We start from the raw sequence: 7624 nt of genomic DNA, 5'->3' as shown, positions 1-7624 counted from the left end.
TGATGAAAGACTGATGCAAAGTACCCATTTAATAGGTCTGCTTTTTCCTGGGCGTCAGTTGTCAGTTGCCCCATCTGGTTCAGCAGGGGTCCAATGTTGCCCTTGCTTTTCCTCCAGCTCCCCACATATCTGAAAAAGGACTTTTTATTGTCCTCGATGCTCGAAGCTAGTTGGAGTTCAGTTGCAGCTTTGGCTTTCCTGGTTTCCTCCCTGCAGGACCAGACCAGTGCAGAATAATCCTCCTTGGAGATGAATCCCGTCCTCCATCCTTTGTAGGCTTTTCTTTTTAGCCTTAGGAGGTCTGCTAGGTCGCTGGAGGTCTTGGCTAGTGTAGTTCTCAGCCTCGCCAGGCTCCAGCACCTCCTCGGAAGATGCCAGCTCTTGGCTTTCACTCATTTTTTTGTCAATGAAAAAATAATAGTTCAATTCTTCTGTGACGAAGAACTCAGAAAGCATACAACAGGACAGAATGGTTTTGACCCTGTTGAAATCTCTGGGTTGATCTTGGGAATCATGTGTAGGTGTTTGCACACCTCACTGCTAATATTGCATAGCATCCTGCAGCACCCTTAAAAGGATCTTGCAGCACTCCAAGGTGCTGTGGCACCGTGGTTGAGCATCACTTCATCATGTGCTGCCTCAGTTTCCCCACTTGTATCATTTATGTTCACTTTATATGCCTGGCTTTGCGAAATCAGACTCCCTGTTGGGGTATGGTTTGACTTGTATTATCTTGAGTCTCGTTAGTTAAATTGACTTGACACAGTGGCGGCCATCCTATGGCTAAGCAGGTGTATGTGTGTATGCTCCAACATAGTTCAACTTAAGTCGATTTAGTTAAGTCGCCTTATTTTAAGTTGACTTAGTACATGTGTAAACACCCTTAGATGCTACTATGAAATGAATACTTAACAAAAAGTACTGTCCAACAGTAAGCTAGTTGGACTGGATTGAGCACCAAGGGTGCTCAACCCCCAGCCCACAAACCGAACCTGACCTGCAGAGCTTCGTTATTCAGCCAGTGAAGCTCCCTAAGGGTCTGAAAATTTGGTTATGGGGGAGCGGTGACAGCATTAATTACTGCTCTCCTGCTGCTAGATTTCCTGTGGCCAGCCATGTGGGCCAGATAATATGGGCTTCACACCATGCTGTGCCAGCTGGATCTGGGCACATGGCCGGATCAGGGTGGCACGTAGCTGAATGGAGTCAGCACAAGATCAGGGTGCCTTGTGGCAAGACTGGGGCAGTGTATGGGTGGATCAGGCCCACAGACCAAACCCATGACCCAACCCCATGTGAGATGGCCCGCAGACCAACTCTGCATCACTCATCCAGTCCACAGGGCCAGAACGTTGGGTGCCACTGATTGAGACTAAAGCAAGCGATTTCCTTGCATGTTTAGCACCCTGAATATACACCTTCTGTGCGAGATTAGGGTCTGGCTTGCATTATTGCACCATCCCCTTTAAATGACACACTTTGTTACTGCGGTGGATCTCACTCTCTCCTGGTTTAGGGCATGCATAAGGATGCATTGTTTTCCAGCAAGTACTGCAAGCGCTGAACAGCCAGTGGTTTGGAAGGTGGGACGGTTACTTAGGAGCTGCAAACCTGCTTGCAGTGAAGCTAGAATAGGGCCTTTGTCTGGAAACAGACACAAAACAACTGCTGGGAATTTGCAGGTGGGTGTTCGCCTTTGAAATAGGAAGGCTGTGCCAGTTCTGTGTCAAGGTGTGTGGCTGTAAACTGGGACATGACTGCAGAGATAAGCTGAGTCCCAGTGGAAGCGGTGGCCGCGAGTCTGATGGAGTCTAAGGGTGAAAGGAGGGCAGGGAAAGAAGGAGAGTTTGGGTCAGGAAGGAATTTTGTTCTTGCTGAAATCTCCTAGTTGGACTGGATTGAAATATCAATGTTTAACTATAAAGTTGTATTATTATAGTTTTCAAAAAAATAGAAAAAAAAAGATTCCTGTTTCTCTCCATGGTTTTTTGCAACTGGATTCAATTGATGGAACAACACCCATCTGGGCTTTCTTTTCTCTCCCCTCTCCACCCTTTCCCTCCTTTATGGAACAGCAGTAGGTGTCTTTTCCAGTACAGGGGAGTTTGGAAAGTTGAGCAGGGGGTCAAAGTATGGCCCAGGGGTCAGTGCTGCATTTGGGTCAGGAGTTACCCACAGTGTGCACATGGTACATGCCAGACCAACCCCACATACACGGCTCTAGCTGTGAGCCATATGTGGGGCCTACTCCAGCCAGCCCAGGACCTGCACATGGTGCCCTCTCCAGCTGGTTTGGGATCTATGCTGCACATGGTGCGCACCCCAACCACTCTGGGGTGGACCATGTATAGCTTCTGGGGCCGGTACCAGCCAGAGTGAGCACATGCAGCTTGTGGCCAAGATCAGCCCCATATGCATGCCATGTGCAACATAGTCCTGGACTGGGGCTGGGGTTGATGCTGCATGCAGCTCGGGTCCTGGCTGGCTGGAGTGGGCACTCTGTGCACTGGATCTAGTATGGGGGTGGCCTGTGGACCCAGTCTGGCCTCTGGGGCTGGCCCTGTGCCTTTCATCCTACCCAAGGATGCACAGTTCTTTGGGCTCGCAGGGATGTTTTTGACACCCCTGAGTTACAGGAATGAAAAAGGAAATGGGGGAAACAGTGCACAAGACGAAAAGTCTAAAGGTGTCAGTCCTTCTGTGGCACTCGGCAGGAAAAAGAGGGCAAAAAAGAGGGAAACGAGTTCACAATTTTGAAAACAAGAAATGCCCACAATGCAGGAATCTGCCTTTTAAAATGTAGTTTTAAATGGAAACCTGTCGTTCTTTGACAGCGGCTTTGGGAGCGTTTCAGAACTGGTCAATTTTCAACCCTGCAACCTGGAACGGTCTTGCAGAATTGTTTCTCCCCTTCTCAACCAGCTTCACTCGCAATTCCTTCGTATCTTCTGAACCGAGCCGGGTCTCAGTCACTTGCAGTTGCCTTGTGCCTATTCTCTCCCTGTTGTACACCTCTGCTGGGAGCCTTTTATCAGACAAAGAACCTGATTTTCCTGATATTGAGGCAGCTGTAACTTCATTGTACCTGATTCTCTTCTCCCTTTAACCGTGTGCCATTAACAGGTGTTTGCAGGGAGTGCAAGGTTTTCAATACCACCTACTCCTCCCCCAACCTCCCCCTTGGGGCTATTTGCATCACTTCCATCGTGAACCAGCTTGTAAATGTTGCAAGAAGCTCCCCGTCTAACAGGTGGGGCTGTATGAGCTAGGCATTACTTGTTGGACACGATCTTTGGTGTAAATAGGTGCTATTGGAAGACTTGCACAGACCCACCTGGCCAGTGGCTTGGCTATTAGGAAGATCATGGATGTGTGTCATGTTGTAGGCAGACAAGGTTCTTTGGGTAGATGTGATATCTTTTGTTAGATGAGTTAAACAGTTGGAAAAATTGTTCTTTATCATGTTTTTAAGCATGCGCTGACGATCCCTGTGGGCAATTAGCTTCTGGCCTCTTTACTTTGGAAGCCTGCACTTAAGCTGGTGCCACCTGCTGTCCTAACTTGCCTACCTGGGTGGCTCATGTGACACGTCGTGCCCCAGCTTTGCTCCGAGTAAATGTGCTGCTCCTCGAGGGGTAAAGAGGGAACGAATCTTTGCTTTATGAGTTGATGGGCTCTGCTGGGGATGGCTGGGTGTGCACGCCAGCGCGCGTGTGCCCGTGTCAGGGTGAATCCTAATGCAAGCTTTGAAGAGAGGCCTTTTAATCCACTCTAATTCTGATGCATAATCTAATTCTTCCGAGTTTTAACTCCTGGGGCTGAACTTGACAGCAGTGACTCACATGCCCTCTGCAACCTCAGTGCATCCAGGCCCTAGAATGTAACGTGAAAGGAGTGAATACCAGCTCCGTGCCCTCACAGGACCTCCTGATTTCTTTTGGACTCACTGATAAACTTTGTACTTCCCTTTGCTCAGATGAAAATAATTAGCGCGAACTGCAGGGCAGAGGGGGACTGGACCCATGCACTGTAAAGGCCCGACTGGTTTTACCTATTTTATCCCCTTGTAAGCCTCCACAAGTGCAGATGGAGGAACGCTCCTGATTATCGTGGTGCACTTAGTCTGGTGAACACATTGATCATAGGGCTGCCAATCAGGCATCGAATCCTCCCCGTGCTTCTGCCCGTACTAGTGTTTTGGCTCCGCGGTGAATGCAGAGAAGAGGTTCTGCATTTCATTCTTCTTGCAAGTGTCATGATTGCAACATCTGAAATGAGTTTTCAGGCTGGGAAAAGAACAGGGCAAAGGTATTCTGGGGCTTTCTTTCCCTTTGAACTACTCCCCTTTGCTTCTTTTTTCCCCTTACATGGTATCTGCGGGCCAGGATTTCAGCTGACGTGAATGCATAGCTCCGCAAGGTCTAGACAAGGCAGTGTCTTTAAACTGGTTTTCCCCTAATTGATGGGACACTAAGCCCAGCAACAGCACAGAAATAGGGTGGGCTGCGTGTAGAAGTGTAATGTAAATGTTGAAGTCCAAATCAAGAGCTCTGAATTGTAACCTCTGATACAGATGTTTCTGCAGCCATGAGTAAGTTGTTCAGCATTTCCTTCTTTGTAAGCAGAGATCATGTTTTGATGTTGGCGAATGGATGTGTAGCAAAATCTTCGGAACAAATGATTTATTCGATGATTTTTTTATGTTTTTTTTCCCCTGGTTGTGAATAAATCACAGTTTTCCCCCCTTTATTCCTATTTTTCCTGCTTTGCTGAATAATTTCTGCCATCCGTTCTCACTGAAGAGTGCGCAGTTGGTATTTGGACTGGGTACAGAGATCACATGGGCTTGTTTCTTTGCCCTTGTTGGATGAATTTAAGGTTGATGGAAACAGCTGCAATTCCAAATTTGAAATAGAATATGGTGCAATTGCTTTGAATCTGCCGCTGAGTAAATTTGTATATCTAGGTGTTCAATCTCTGCTTTTCCATTCACTTCAATAGAGTTATGCCAGCCTGTAGGAGTTAATGATCTTGCTTATCTGCTGGAGTAGCCACAGGGCACAACCATTTGGCTTAAAAGTTTCGACGAATAGTCATGGCCGCCAGTCCTAGCACTGTTTAATGGGTGAACCTGGATTTTAGATGATATCCCACCTCTCCCATGTATTTCCTGTTTTGTAAACCATGTTATCTCTCTGTGCCTGTTTTCTCTAAGAGCTATAATTATAGCTGCTGAAGTTGGGCAAACACAGCTGAGTGCTCTGTTTCTTCCTCTTTCTGCCATCGTAAGACTTGTAATTTGGCTGAAGTCTCACTGAACACTTGTGTGTGTGTGTGTCCCACACACTAATCTGCATTGAAATGAAGTTACAATGACTACTTCTGCAGAGATCGAAGAGATTTAGAGGTGTAGTTACAGGAAAAGCAAAGCGTAGTCAGTCTGCAGAAGAGCAACTTCAGGGAGAAGCCAGCGTGCCCAGGAAGACTGGTTCCTGGCTGAAATGCTTCAAATACATTATTTATTCCCTCCATATGAGGCCTTTTTACTATTTTAACTTACCCGGAGCCTGATAAAGGACACGTGAGCCTGAAAGTTTGCAGGAAAATATGATTTTTGTTGCTGTTGCAATGTCTCAGTTGGCCTAATAAAAAAGGTATCATCTCCGAACCAAGAGTTCTAGATGTTTCGCATTTATTTTTGTCTCAGACCAACACGGTTACCAAATGCATGCCTCAAATACATTTGTTTTTGTAATGCGCTTGGGACATTCAGCACCCCCATGCGCCCCGAGGTGGAATCCCGAACAAATCCCTTGCTTCTGGGGGTGACGTTCATCTTTGTCCAGCTGCTCCTGAATAACCAGGGCAGCAGCCACAGTACATGGCATAAACTTGACTTGTGCAATACTGGGTCTGAAGAAACTGATGCACTGGGGAGTAAAGCCACTGATTTACATCAGCTAAAAAGTTGGCCTGTTGTCTATCTGCACATACAGCCTTGAGGGGGCTGCTTTCCAAAGGCACACGAGGTGCCTCACCCATTGGCTTTATTTCCGGAATGTCCATTGAGGGAAACTGAGGCACAGAGGGGGCAAATTGACTTGTCTAAGGTAAAGATGGGGCATGGGGAGAAGCAGAACCCAGGGAACTCTGTTTCATAGTCACGTACCCTAATTACACGGCTTGCCTGCCTTCCTGGTGTTGCACTGCAGACAGCTTTACATAGCCAGCTTGTGCACCCCATGCCCCAGCAGACACCCACCTGCATGGGATGTAGAAGTGCATAGATAAATGCAGCATGTGACAAAAGGAGGCAAACACACCCTGCTCTTTTGAAATTCTCCAGCCCCTTCCCCCCTCTCCCCGCTCTGCCCTTTTCTCAATGGCTTTTTCTTCATCTACAACTGAAGCCATCTGTGTTCAAAGGACAGGGTTAGCTCAGAACACAAGAATGCGGGCTAAACTGGTGGGATCCAATGGAGGCAATAAGGGAGAGCCAGAAGTTTCCAATGGAAAATTGGAGTCTGGGTCTGTGTCCCAACTGATGTGAATTGCAAATGCAAAGTCATCCCATAAGCCAGCGTGCTTGTTTGAGTGCACGGGCCGAAAATTGCCTTTGACGTCTTCTTTAACTGAATGGCGCCACAGGGAACTTATCCATGCCGATGCTTCAGGCACTGTGACCTGCGTGTGTGGCCTATCCCTAATCCACATAAAAGATCTGATATCCAGGTTGTAGCCGTATTGGTCGAAAGGAAGAGGCTATCAGGACTCGTAGTATTAGACCAACAAGGTTTTTGCAAAAAAAAGTCTTTAATTGCAAGCTTACGGGCGCACACGCCCTTCATCAGGCATTGGAGAAAAGTTTGTAAAAGTTCTCCTGGGTAGAAATGAAAGTTCATATTTTACAGGATTTTACAGAGGAGTCGATAGATGGAAAACTCCTCTGGGCAGGCAGTTCATAGCTGGCACGGAACCTCTCATGGCCTGTGAGGATCTGTGATATTGCAAATAACCTCGAAACAAAGGCAGGAGCAGGAGCTCAGGTGTCAGGTGGTCACAGTTGCTTCCTGCTTGGGAAAAGATGAAAATTTCATTTAAAGAAGTTGGCTAAAACTCAAGATCTTCCATGTGTCAGGTATCCAGTTTGTAGCTGCATTGGTCTAGAGGAAGGCAATCAGGACTCGTAGCAGAGTGGAGTTTTCCACCTATTGACTCCTCTGTGAAATCCTATGAAATATGAACTTTCATTTCTACCCAGGAGAACTTTTACAAACTTTTCTCCAATGCCTGATGAAGGGCGTGTGCACCCGAAACCTTGCAATTAAAGACTTATTTTTTTGCAAAAATCTTGTTGATCTAATAAAAGATATCATCTCTACTAAGAGTCAGTAAAAGATCTGAGGCACTTATGAGGATAGCCTAATAACTTGACACTTCGATTGCTTGTTGCAGAGTGACCTCTGTTACTTTAGCTCAAGCTGCAAAGCATCATGTTTTTCATCCCAGAGGCCCCTATTTCAATCCTCAATTCATAGTTTCATAGTGCTTAGGGTCGGAAGGGACCTAAACAGATCATTGGGTCCGACCCCCTGCCCCGGGCAGGGTTCCTTCAACTCTGTCA

This window comes from Gavialis gangeticus, unplaced genomic scaffold, assembly GCF_001723915.1.
Source record: "Gavialis gangeticus isolate Ggan-Ray unplaced genomic scaffold, GavGan_comp1, whole genome shotgun sequence".
Lineage (NCBI taxonomy): Eukaryota > Metazoa > Chordata > Crocodylia > Gavialidae > Gavialis > Gavialis gangeticus.
Note: the sequence above shows the minus strand (reverse complement) of the source record.